We start from the raw sequence: 12,271 nt of genomic DNA, 5'->3' as shown, positions 1-12,271 counted from the left end.
CCATGTCTGGATCCGGCTCTAAGGGCAAGTGGGAGGCCTCCTGTGTTACGGAGAAGGACATCAAGGAGCTCCGAGGTGCGGGCTACCTGCCCGCGGATATCGCGCACCGGCTTCCCAATAAGAATCAGATCGTCCCCACTCCGGAGCCCGGCGAGAGGGTAGTATTCATCCCTCATTTCCTCCAGGTCTAGGGTTTCCCCTCCATCCCTTCGTCCGGGGCCTCATGTTCTACTACGGGCTAGATTTCCATGATCTAGCCCCAAATTCTTTCCTTCACATCTCGGCGTTCATCGTCGTATGTGAGGCTCTACTCCGCATCCCCCCACACTTCGGCTTGTGGCTCAAAGTCTTCAATGTGCAGCCGAAGGTGGTCGATGGGCAGCATGCGGACTGCGGCGGGGCCATGGTGAGCAAGCTCCCCAACGCCGTCTAGCCCAAAGGGGCGTTCGTGGAGACGGTCAAGGTGTGGCAGCAGGAGTGGTTCTACATCACCGAACCCCGCAATGCCAACTGGGCGGCCGCACCCGATTTCAGATCCGGACCCCCTACCAGGCTCACCTCTTGGACCGATAAGGGCCTCGACTGGGGGTCCACGGCGGATGTGCAGATGCTGCAAAAGAGCATCACCAACATGATAGGCAAAAACATCAGTCTCACAGACGTGATTCAGGTGATGCTCTTTCGCCGGACTCTCCCCTGCCAACTCCAGGCCTCTCACATGTAGGAGTTTAATCCGGAGGAGCCACGGACCTTGAAGCACTTCTTCGGCACGATGCACGAAGATATTTGGAAGTTGCTCTTCAAGGCCCAGAAAATGTGGCCAAAGAAGACCGAAGACATCGGTCTTGACAGCGAGAATCCGGCCTCACCGGTAAGCATAACTTTCCCGAGTACATATTCAGTAAATAAGTTTAGACATAATGTATTGTCTGTTCTTCGTGCAGGGCTGGACGGCAAAGGCGGAGCGGATCAAGTGCCCGGTCCGCTGCCCGAAGACCCAGCCACAGCCCAGCTGACAGAGATGTTGGTCCCGGCGCCCTATCAGGCGCCGGAGAAGAAGGCCAAGAAGAAGAAGGGCAAGGAGACCAAGAGCAGCCCCCGCCACAAGGGTCCTGCGGATGCTATGTCCGGAGAGACCGAAGCCCCCTCCTCCCATGAGGGAGATGAAGAAGAGAAAGAGGAGGAGGAGGTGGAGAGCGATTCCCCGCGCAAGGGGAGGAAGAAGAAGAGGGCGGCCACCGAAGAGCCGCAGGGGGAGGCGGCCAAGAGGGGGAAGATGACCCTCCAGGAAAGTTCGGACTCAGATGCCGAACTAGTCCGTAAAAAGCCTCTCAGGGCGAAGCCCCTGGCCGAATCATAAGTATCTAGACACTTACTTATAAGTTACCATGTTATGCATTTTTTCAGCTCTCCCCGCGACCTCCCGAACCCCTCACTGTCGGAGGGGGGGTTCTTTGCCACCTGAAATGGCAGAGAGTGAGACGCCACCATGTGCCCCCTCGCCCCTCACCGCGGATGACACTGAGGTGTTATCCCGAAGGACCTCTCCTGGCCGCGGAGGGGCGGGCGAGGCTGTCGAGAAGGCGCCAGAGGGTAACACCTCGGTCACCGAAGACATGGGGGAGGCCACCCCTATGGCAACTGACGGTGGGGACCGTCAACAATCCGGGCCCCAGCCGAACACTCTCCCGAAGACCAATGTGACTCCGGGATCGAGTGAGCATCCCCCTTCGAAGGAGGGGGGCATCAGCTCCATCGGCGACATCCACTAATCCGGAGGCGCCGAACACTCTAGTGGAGGCACTGCAACGTGCTTCCATCGTGGACGAGCACCGCACCCTAATGGGTGCGGTAGTAGAGAAGGTTCAATCCGCCAAGAGCGGGCTGAATGAAGCTTTTACCAGCCTTCTGACAGGCTTCGAGGTATGCGACGTAATGCTCTAGACGCTTTTCTCTACTATTAAAGGAGAATCGAACGTCGTGATGGTTCAACCTCCTCCTTCCCACCTCCCTCGAGAGATCCCGCATAGAAAAAATCGCAGGAGAATCCACGTTGACAACCAACCACCTCGCACCCCCTTACGATTCCCAATTTTCTTGTATAGTAAAAAGAAAAGGAAAAACAAAAAGCACCCACGAGGCCACGACCACGACACACGTACCCCGCCCCGAACTCTCGTCACCACCCAAACTACCCATCGCTCCTCCCACCCCATCTCTCGCGAGAAATATCCCCTACCGTCGTCCAGATCGGAGATCACATTGGTCCTCCTCCACCATGCGCCCGCCTCCCCCCACGGTCGTGGCCCGACTCATCCTTCTCTTCGCTCACCGCGCCGGCGCAGGCGCTCATGCCTTCTTAGCGCTCATGCGCCACCCACGGATAGACGATGGCTTCAGCCGCGTCAACGAGGTCGAGGAGTCCCTGACCCAGCCCTTGTTGGAAATATGAGCAATTTACCAAATGATTTTATTAACAGAAATACTAGATAAAGCATGACTAATATAGCCGCGATAAAGCAAGTCATGCAATCTGACGGAGAGAAAGTAAATAGCATCTGCATATATGAACTTGAACTAAACACATCTAGAACAGACACTAGATGAAGTTGCATATATGAAGTAGAACCTATCATATGTAGGGCAGAAACTAGAGCAAAGAACTGTGTCATGACATCTAACGGAAAGAGCAAGAACACGTACGGGACAGCAGCAGCAGAAGCACTGGACTTGGGGTCGACATCCTCTCCAGCCATGTCGTTGCTGAGGTAGTCTACGTCGGGGAAGAAGTCGTCGGAGTCCGTGATGAAGAAGCCAGTAGTCGCGCAGAGCGCTCCCCAAAAACCTTATCACCCTTCTCCCGTACAGGACTCAAAGAGGTGTGACCTCCCTTTTATAGGCGCAAGAGAAGGAGGCGAGAGGCTGCGCCGGAAGCTGAAGGGAACGCGGGAGACGAAACGGACGGGCAGCAGCCGAAGGGTGCAAATCCACTACAGCAAAAATTTAGACATCGGCTCATTCCCGCGCCGAGGCGTGGCGAGGCGGGCGGCGGAGGAGGAGCGCGCGTGGATGTCCCTCTTGTTCTCATGCTCATACAAGTGGGGAAAGAACCTCCCTTATAAGGAGGTCCAACTCCCACTAAACTAGCAATGTGGGACTAAACTTTAGTAGTATCCCTTGCCTTGCACAAATGGGCTAAGTGGGCCTCTAGGATTTATTAGGAATTTCTGAAATTGTTATTGGGCTGGCCCATAAATAGATAAAATTCCAGCAGCCCTTGCCCTCACCTTCATCGGATGCCTCACCCGTCTCCATGGGGTCGGGTACTCTTTCCCTCCCCTACCCTGCCCTCCCCTAGCGGTGGCTGACACACTGTTCTCGTCTATCTCCCGGGGATGCCCTGCCCTCCCCTGGTGTGCTGGGGACCGATGACCGTGGGGAATTTGATCTTGTGGCGCCCGTCGAACGTCGAGAGGTTGGCACAGCCCCGCCACACACTTGTCCCCCTCATTAGGATCCTCAATTTCTCATCTAAAAGGTCCTGTCTGCGTGCGCATGCCTCTGGTTTCATCCATGAATTAATCTTATCTTGAAGTGTGGTGATCATGCATGTTTGTTTGTGTTCTCAAGGCATTCCCCTCTGCTTTCGCTTCATGTGCAGGTTTATGAGGATGGAACTACCACCATATCTACCCAGCGTTTTGGTTTGGTCTTGTGATGCTGACGCACATTGTCTTTCATGTTCCTACTATTTGCCTTTTAGTTTTGACTTGTGATCCCGACGCACATTTTCTTTCTACAACTGTGATATTTCCCTCCTTCATTGATGAATGCAACTGCATGAATGGGACAGCGAAGCCGCTGTCATGAAAATTGCAGAATGATGACAGAGATACGAAGGCGTGAAATAAAAGGCAAATGTGAAGCTCTTGCATCAATCCTCAGACTGCTTCCTGCAAAATTTCCCGCATAACTACAACATGGTAGTCTTGGAGTAAATACTATTTTTGATATTTTTCTATGTGTTTTTAGCACAGTAGATAGTTAATATTGTTTTTCATCTCAAGTTCAAGATGAGGGCGACAAATTAAGAAAACAGTTTGGTGAGATAGAGTGGCAGGTTTGCTAGAATCACTGTAGCTTCTTCAGTCGCAAACTTCTGCTCATGCCTATGACATTTTCTGGGATTTTTTTAGGAAACTATTTTGTTTACACCATCCTATTGACATGTCTATGGCAGCAGTGAAACGTAAACGAACACTTCTAGGCTAGATATTATTAAGGTGTACATACATTGATCCTTTACATGGATCTTGCCATCTTTATTTGCCAGTCATTTGAACTATTTGAGAAACTTGAAGGCAAGCTCAAGGAAATACATCATTACCTTTTAGTTTTATTCTTGAGTTGTTGGAATCAATCTGGAAAACATCTTCCTATTGTAGACACAATATTTACTGATTTGTAGTCTTATACTCTGTTTGACATTACACATTACAAAAATACTGAGATTATGCTTATGCCACTGTGCTGATAGAGATTGGCTACTTAATAGTATGGAGAGGACAAGATCGAAAAGGATGGTGATATAAGGAAAGCGGGGAGTGGAAGAGGAAGAAAGTTGGGATGACAATTATAAATAGGTTAGTACTTTGAATCTTTATGCACTGAGGTATTCTTTGTGGTAGAAACAAGTGTTTTAAAAGGCTCATGATTTTGGCGAAACTGTATGATGTATGTGTGTTCCTTCACATGGACAAGTATGAAAGGGTACCCATTATGAAATCATAGATCAGTGATGTATCATTTCTTTGTCTTTCATATTGCATATATGGCTCACATGGCCGCACTCTGCAGAATATCGAGTTTGATGATGATGATGATGATTGGAACCAAGAGGAGGAACCAAGTAAGTTTCATTTGATTTTCTGTTCATATGGCGACTACTGTGACCAGATATGTAAAGTCTGGATTGGTTTACTTACTTTCTTGTATGTTCTATACTTATAGTTTTTCAGTACTTGCTTCTTGTTGCCTCTCAGTGTATCATTAAATAATCAGTTGACCAGTGTTGACAATGGTGCATCGATCCTATTTAGTTCTGGTTCTGTATGCCTCCCCAGCTACAGCTTATACCCAAAAAATATTAGCATACAAATTGATATCAGCTGTGGGAGACTCGGCTACGCCGATAATGCCTCCAATGTGGTGGTTGTCATGGTGGACACCACCATGTGAGATTTAGCTCATCTGGGTGTAGCCGGAGCGATTTCCTTCGCAGTTCAAGTCCGGGAAGCTTTTTATGTGCATGCATGTAATCTCGTTTTGCTCGGTCCCTAGCATTATTAATTATATTTTTCAGCCAATAACAACCATGTAATGTGTGCATGTCCATGTCTTGGTGTAATTCTCGGTTGGTTAGATCTGACTGATGCATGTGCTTCGTGGGATGCCACGAATCCAGTGCAAGCAGCGTCGCTGTGGCTGGGTTCAGGTGGACATGGGATGGTTCATCCGATATACCTACTCACTAGCTACTTTCTCTCTTTTTCAGTAGTATTTTAAACGACAATACTTGACCATATAAATAAGAGAAAAAAACCAGAAAAGGCTGCAAGATTTTTACGCAATGCAAATCACTTGTCTGCGTGCTCGCATGTGTGTAGGCGCGCTTGTTCTTTCGTGTCCAAATACTGGTGTAGTGTTGTGAGAGAGATCCTGGAACTTCAATTTTTGTCATGCAGTTTCTTGAGTCGTATACATCTCGTGTCCTTTAGATACATCATGTGTACAGGGAGCAAGCGCCACATTGCTACATTTAATGCTTTGGTGTGCTCTCACGCTCCAAGCCATTGTCCCACGCTCCAAACTGCAGATATTCACTATGATATGAAATTGTAATTGCTCATAATTTAAATTTTTGACACAAGGCAGGAGCCAAGAATACTAGCTTGCCTGAGAGAAGATACGTAAGAGAGTATATTAATTTACCTTTGGAGGGAAGAGTATATAATTTAAGACTAAGGCACATATGTGTGACATGGAAGCTCTTAACAATGGTTAGCATATGGTTGCCAAGTTATTTCTCTGGTTCATCTCAAATTGAGCGTCTTGATACTTCATATGAAAATTTGGTTGTAAAATTTTGTTTTCCTCAAGACACACTTTTTGTATGAAAGAAATATGTATAAAATTCCTCAAAGCATTGTAGATAAGCAGGTTCATATGTCTAAGTGTCTGACATGCATGCCTTTCTTTTTTTCAGTTTTTCCTGCTAGAAAGAACGCAAGTGACTTATTTAATCTCAGAGATATGTCCCCGTTATCACTTTTGAGGAGTCATTGTTCCAGTCACACAAAATGTTGACAAATGTATCATTTACAATGACCATTCAATTGTAATTTCAGTGCCACGTCATAAAATTTCAACTCACCAGTTCAGCCCCTTCCATAAGGTAGTTCTCTTTCTATGACCTGAAATCACAAAATCCATTGCATGTGATTTAGTCTTCTATACCAGCGGTGAAGTTATGTGTTGCTATAAAATCTTTCTCTGCCAGTCTCAACGGGGCGACAAGGTCATCCAGTTTGTTCATTCATTCAATTCTTTTTGCTTTGCAGATATTGCATCAAAGGTCGGAAGTGAATCGTGCAATACATCAATCTAATATTAGTTATAATCGGCTGACCATGTAGGATGTACCACTTGTGATGTATTACACTCCATATTTCCTTACATTTGTGGCGTGCAATTTTTATTCCTCTCATTTGTCCATTTTTTGTTATATCACTTAAATTGGTGAATTGGAAGTTATGTTGTTTCAGATGCTTAATGTGTGATGAAGCAGATGGTGTTCGGAAATCCAGCATCTGACTCCTGGTTTTGGTCTTAAGATTGCAGTAAAACAATGGAACAACCATGGTTCACTGCAAAATTTACTTAATACAACAATAGTTAGAAATTTCTGAGAGGAGGAACATAATTGATCTTCATTAGATCTACTTTAATTACCTAGAAAAACCAATAATTTGTTTTAAAAAAATGTTCTTCGCATTAGGTGCCTAGAGTTTTAAGTGTTTTCCACTAGCACTATGTAGCCGGCCTTTCTTTATGAGTTATTCGTCCAACAAGGAAAATAAAATGCTAGAGCGAAAGTAAATCTTCGGAACTGAAATCACATATTGCCATGCTAAACGCATATTTTTGAAGTAGAACATTTCATTGTGTCCATATACTTTTTTTATTCCGTGGCAACGCACGGGCACTCAGCTAGTTTTCATATAAAGGAATATACCTGTGCATAGATAGTAGCCCCTGAGACTCTGCCTAGTTTTGAGAAAAGCCGCACAGAGGATCACATAGTATTCGGAAGAGCTAACATACTTGCCTATTTTGTAACAGGCTTCCCTGTCGGCGGCAACCACCCAGGCCGCCGAAGTTTCCGAGCTCAATCGGAAGCTGGAGGTGGCCGATGATGAAATCGACCGCATCAATAAGCGGTCCGACAAGACACAAGGTATGCGTATAATTTTAAGAGTTTAGATGTATATCATAAGTGATAGCTATGTTCAGAGATTAACTCATGTAATGTATTTAATTATAGTGAGTGCATCTGAGGTTGAGACCCTCAAAGGTCCACTTGCCCGAGCCCAGAAAGAGGCGAAGGCAAACAAGGCAGCCGCTGACAAAGTGGATGCGGAACTGAAGACCGAATAGGCCGCGTGCCGACAACACGAAGCTCGGGTGGCCGAGGTCGAGTAGGAGCTAAAGGACGCCATCCTCAAGTGCGAGGGTTTGGAGGAGAAGGCTTCGGCTCAATCTTCCAAACTTGCCAAAGCTCTCCAAGATGCTAAGGCGGCATGGGTGGAGTCCCGAAGTGCTCGCGAGGAGATCCACCAGGCTAGGTAGATAGCGGCTGGTAAGCCCTTTCTTTTGCAGAGTATTTTTGGAGGTCAGCGGTATGCGTTACTCACACGGTTGCGGGTTCTCCAGACGCGTTTGCGGATCTTCCGAAGAGTGCCGCCGATGCCGCGCAGTTCTTCCGAGCCCAGGAGGGGAACTCGACCGAGAAGCTGTTTTGGTCACAGTTTCTTCTGCCGGAGCATTCGACGCCTCTGAACGACTAGATGAAGCAGCTGATGGAGCTGCATACGATGGCCTGCTTGGCTATGAAGGACCTAATAGTCCGGTTATGGCCAACCGAACCAATTCCTAGCATCTACTTCGGTTTGGTGAGGCGACTCGTTGATGCGCTGCCCCGAGTTGAAGTTGTGAAGCGCTCGGCGTGCATAGAGGGTGCTCGGATGGCCTCCGCCCGTGTCAAGATGCATTGGGCAAAGATGAAGGCCACCGATGTGGCGACCGCAGGCCCGCCCGAAGGCAAGGACCACCGCAAGCCGGAGAGACACTTTGAATACGTCCTGGCGGGTGCCCGAATAGTAGAGGGTCAATGCTCGAAGGATGTCATATTTGAGTAGATGTATCCGGGTTGTAAAAACTGTGTTTTGTGAACCTAGGCTTGTAATATATTTGTGCTATTTATCTTAAAGTTATTTTCCTCCCGTGCGGTCGTTTTAATTCTGAAAGTTTGCCAGTCATCGGCTTCAGCCCCCACATAGATACTACAGGGGTGTTCGGCCTAGCGCGTTACTACACTTTATCCAACATCTTGGTCCGTGAAGGAGGTGTACGCGAGGCGAACTAGGCAATCGGACTATGCGGCTTTATCACTTTCACTTAGCCATAGGAGTTTGATAGTGGGGCTGAATATTAGCCCCTTGTATGTGTACGGCGATCTGAACTACGGTGCCTTTACCACGCGGCTGGACGAAGACCAGCCCCTCGTATAACACAGAATAAATCACTAATGATTTGTAGTATAGGACTAAGTCACCGAATCGCTGGCCAGCTCTCGCCTTATCATGACAATCAGTTTTCGACTTTCTCTACTGAGGTATTTGACCGGACGAATCAGAAATACAATCGTAGTAGTTCTCCCTTTACGACCTTAGCCGAACGAGCGGAACGTAAGGTGGTAAGCACAGTATCCGGCCAACCCAACTGTAGACCAAAGATATGATTTGAAGCCGATGCATATAGTGCAATATTCGGGACGCCGAAGAGTACCCGATAGGTTTTCGGACTTGAGAGCGTGCGGAGCCGAATACAGCCCCCGGTGTTTAAGACTGGACTAAAGCACGAGTGGCAATCTGAAGTAAGGAGGGAATGCAAATGAAAAAAGAAATCAGTACCAAACAAAAGTGGTGATCAACTGCTTCCTTTATATCTTGTATAATACGTCAAGACGTGCTATTATAGATAATGCCATTAATATCAAGGCTATTTTACATGCGCAGAGTTTACACAAGGGAAAGTTTTACACAGGGTTGTTAGAAAAAGTAGCGGCATGAAGGTCCTAATGTTGCCTTGCTGCACATCTGCGCCGTTTCTCCTTGGTTAAAAAATCCCTTGAGAGGAGAAGTTCATGGTCGTCTATAGGAAAGCGGAGCTATGGAGAGTAGCCCATGTACAACCACATATTAGGAAGGTTTTAATGAACCTGTAGGTAAAGAAAGAGAAAAAGAGAAAGAAGTTTAAGGTCTAAATAGGGTCAAGCCGTACTATAGACCTTTTTCCGCAGTATGCCTCCGACATTGCCCAAGGTATTTTGAGTGACCTTATGGGGCGATCGGCGGAGGCTGAACTGCTAATCAATCTCCGGACCTGCCGAGCTGTCATGTTGTAATGTGGACCGGACTCGCTTGGCAGTGTCAGGGGCCTTGATGGCCGATGAGTTATTCAGCTTGATGAGGTAGTTCTGTACCTCGGCTGCGAGGGCCACTGTGTGCTCCTCAGTAAGGAGGGAGCGCTCCATATTTCCATTGACTGTGATGACGCCGCGCGGTCCGGGCATTTTGAGCTTTAGGTAGGCATAATGCGGGACTGCATTGAAGCGGGCGAAAGCAGTTCGTCCGAGCAATGCGTGACAACTACTGCGGAAAGGGTCGATATCGAAGATCAAGTCTTTGCTTCGGAAGTTGTCCGGAGAACCGAAGACTACCTCCAATGTTAAGGATCCCGTACAACGGGCCTCCACGCCGGGTATTACTCCTTTAAAGGTAGTATTGCTAGGCTTAATTCTTGACGGGTCAATGCCCATCTTACGGACAGTGTCTTGATAGATCAGGTTCAGACTGCTGCCGCCGTCCATAAGGACTCTAGTGAGATGGTATCCATCGATGATGGGATCAAGTAACAGGGCCGCCGAACCTCCATGACCAATACTGGTCGGGTGGTCCCTGCGATCGAAGGTGATCGGACAAGCCGACCATGGGTTGAATTTTGGGGCGACAGGCTCTACGGCGTAGACGTCCCTTAGCGCGCGCTTGCGCTCCCTCTTTGGGATATGTGTGACATATATCATGTTCACTGTTTTCACCTCGGGGGGAAACTTCTTCTGTCCCCCTGTGTTCGGAGGGCAGGGCTCATCCTCGTCCTCGCTTTGAGGCCCTTTCCCCTTGTGTTCGGTATTTAATTTACCGGCCTGCTTAAAAACCCAACAGTTTCTGTTGGAGTGGTTGGCAGGCTTGTCAGGGGTGCCATGAATCTGGCAAGGCCTGTCTAGTATTTTGTCCAAGTTGGATGGACCGTCTCTATTTCTTTTGAATGGCTTCTTCCGCTGACCGGGTTTGGAGCCACTGAATCCGGCATTTACCGCTCTATCCTCGGTTTCTTCATTATTGTTCCGACGCTTGTTTTTGTTATGTCGTGGCCTTCCATTGCCGTCCCTGGCTTCAGAGGTGTCGGGGTCGCTAGTGCTATTGCTTCTACAAGCTAACCAGCTGTCTTCTCCCGCGCAAAAGCGGGTCATAAGTGCAGTAAGAGCTGCCATAGTTTTTGGCTTTTCCCGACCGAGGTGTCGGGCAAGCCATTCGTCACGGACGCTATGTTTAAAGGCTGCTAAGGCTTCGGAGTCCGGACGGTCAACAATCTGGTTCTTTTTAATTAAGAACCGAGTCCAAAGTTTGCGGGCTGACTCTCCGGGTTGCTGGACTATGTGACTGAGGTCGTCAGCGTCTGGTGGCTGGACATATGTTCCTTGAAAGTTATCTCGAAAAGCATCCTCCAAGTCCTCCCAACTACCAATGGAGTTCTTTGGGAGGCTATTCAGCCAGTGTCGTGCTAGTCCTTTGAGCTTTAGGGGAAGGTATTTAATGGCGTGGAGATCATCGCCACGAGCTAGATGAATGTGGAGCAGAAAATCTTCAATCCATACGGCAGGATCTGTAGTTCCATCGCATGCCTCGATTTTTACGGGTTTAAACCCTTCTGGAAATTGGTGCTGCATTACCTCATCGGTAAAACACATGGGGTGTGCGGCGCCTCTATATCGGGCCACATCACGACAGAGTTCGGATGATGTCCGTGTTCGGTTCTCGGCCCGAACTTGGTTATGATTGTCGCGCCAGGCTTGATGGTCGTCGTCTCGTGTCGGAGCACGTCCCCTTGATCCGTAGATTGATCTGGTATGGCCGGCTCTATTGTCCAGGTCCTGCCGTAAGTCATATGTGTAGCCCGGAGCCGATGCCTCCTTGCCTCTACAGCGGGGTGGCGCGGGCTGGTATTCGGCATAATGAGTCGTTTTGTCCCATCCATGTGGTGGTCGGTCTGGTTCATCAGCATGATGGTACCTTGACGAATTTGGCTCAAGGGCCTCATCGTCAAATTGTGGTAGTAGCCTGCGTTCTGAGTAGCTCTTTGTTGGGCGCTCAAGGCCGTATTCCTCGGCAGCAAGGACCTTGGTCCATCTATCGTTGAGCGTATCCTGTTCGGCTTGAAGCTGTTGTTGTTTCTTTTTCAGGCTCCTTGCAGTGGCGATAAGTTGTCGCTTGAAGCGTTCTTGTTCGAGGGGTTCCTCTGGCATGATGAAATCTTCGTTGCTGAGGCTAACGTCCTCCTCGGAGGCCCGTAGATAATTACTATCTTCCGAATCCTCATGATCAACGAGTTCATCGGGGTTAACTTGTCCCTCCTCCCATTCATCCTGCTCGGACGCAGTCTCGACGGGGTCTTCGGGGTCTTCGGCATCATCCGGAGTGTTGTTATCTCCGGTGCCGGTATTGCTATCCTTTTTCTCGACGAGATTGTGAGCGGCGCCGCTGACATCGGCGCTTAGGTGGTGCCTCGACGGGCTTGTCCTTGATCAGATCTTGAGTGCCATCGTCGTCCTTCTTTTTGGGCGTATCCACCATGTACACGTCGTAAGTAGAAG

The 12,271-nt window shown here is 48.4% G+C and overlaps 1 long non-coding RNA gene across 1 annotated transcript; it reads left to right on the top strand.

The window, feature by feature from the left end:
- The first annotated feature begins 3,310 nt into the window (after nucleotides 1-3,310).
- Nucleotides 3,311-6,743, top strand: LOC123099708 (uncharacterized). The gene is made up of 6 exons (XR_006448217.1): nucleotides 3,311-3,475; nucleotides 3,662-3,983; nucleotides 4,538-4,643; nucleotides 4,858-4,909; nucleotides 6,266-6,454; nucleotides 6,621-6,743. It is a non-coding gene; the product is annotated as an uncharacterized lncRNA (long non-coding RNA).
- Nucleotides 6,744-12,271: the final 5,528 nt, after the last annotated feature.

The sequence above is a fragment of the Triticum aestivum genome, chromosome 4D (genome assembly GCF_018294505.1).
Source record: "Triticum aestivum cultivar Chinese Spring chromosome 4D, IWGSC CS RefSeq v2.1, whole genome shotgun sequence".
In the NCBI taxonomy this organism is placed as follows: Eukaryota; Viridiplantae; Streptophyta; class Magnoliopsida; order Poales; family Poaceae; genus Triticum; species Triticum aestivum.
Note: the sequence above shows the minus strand (reverse complement) of the source record. Positions and strands in the feature narration are given on the sequence as shown.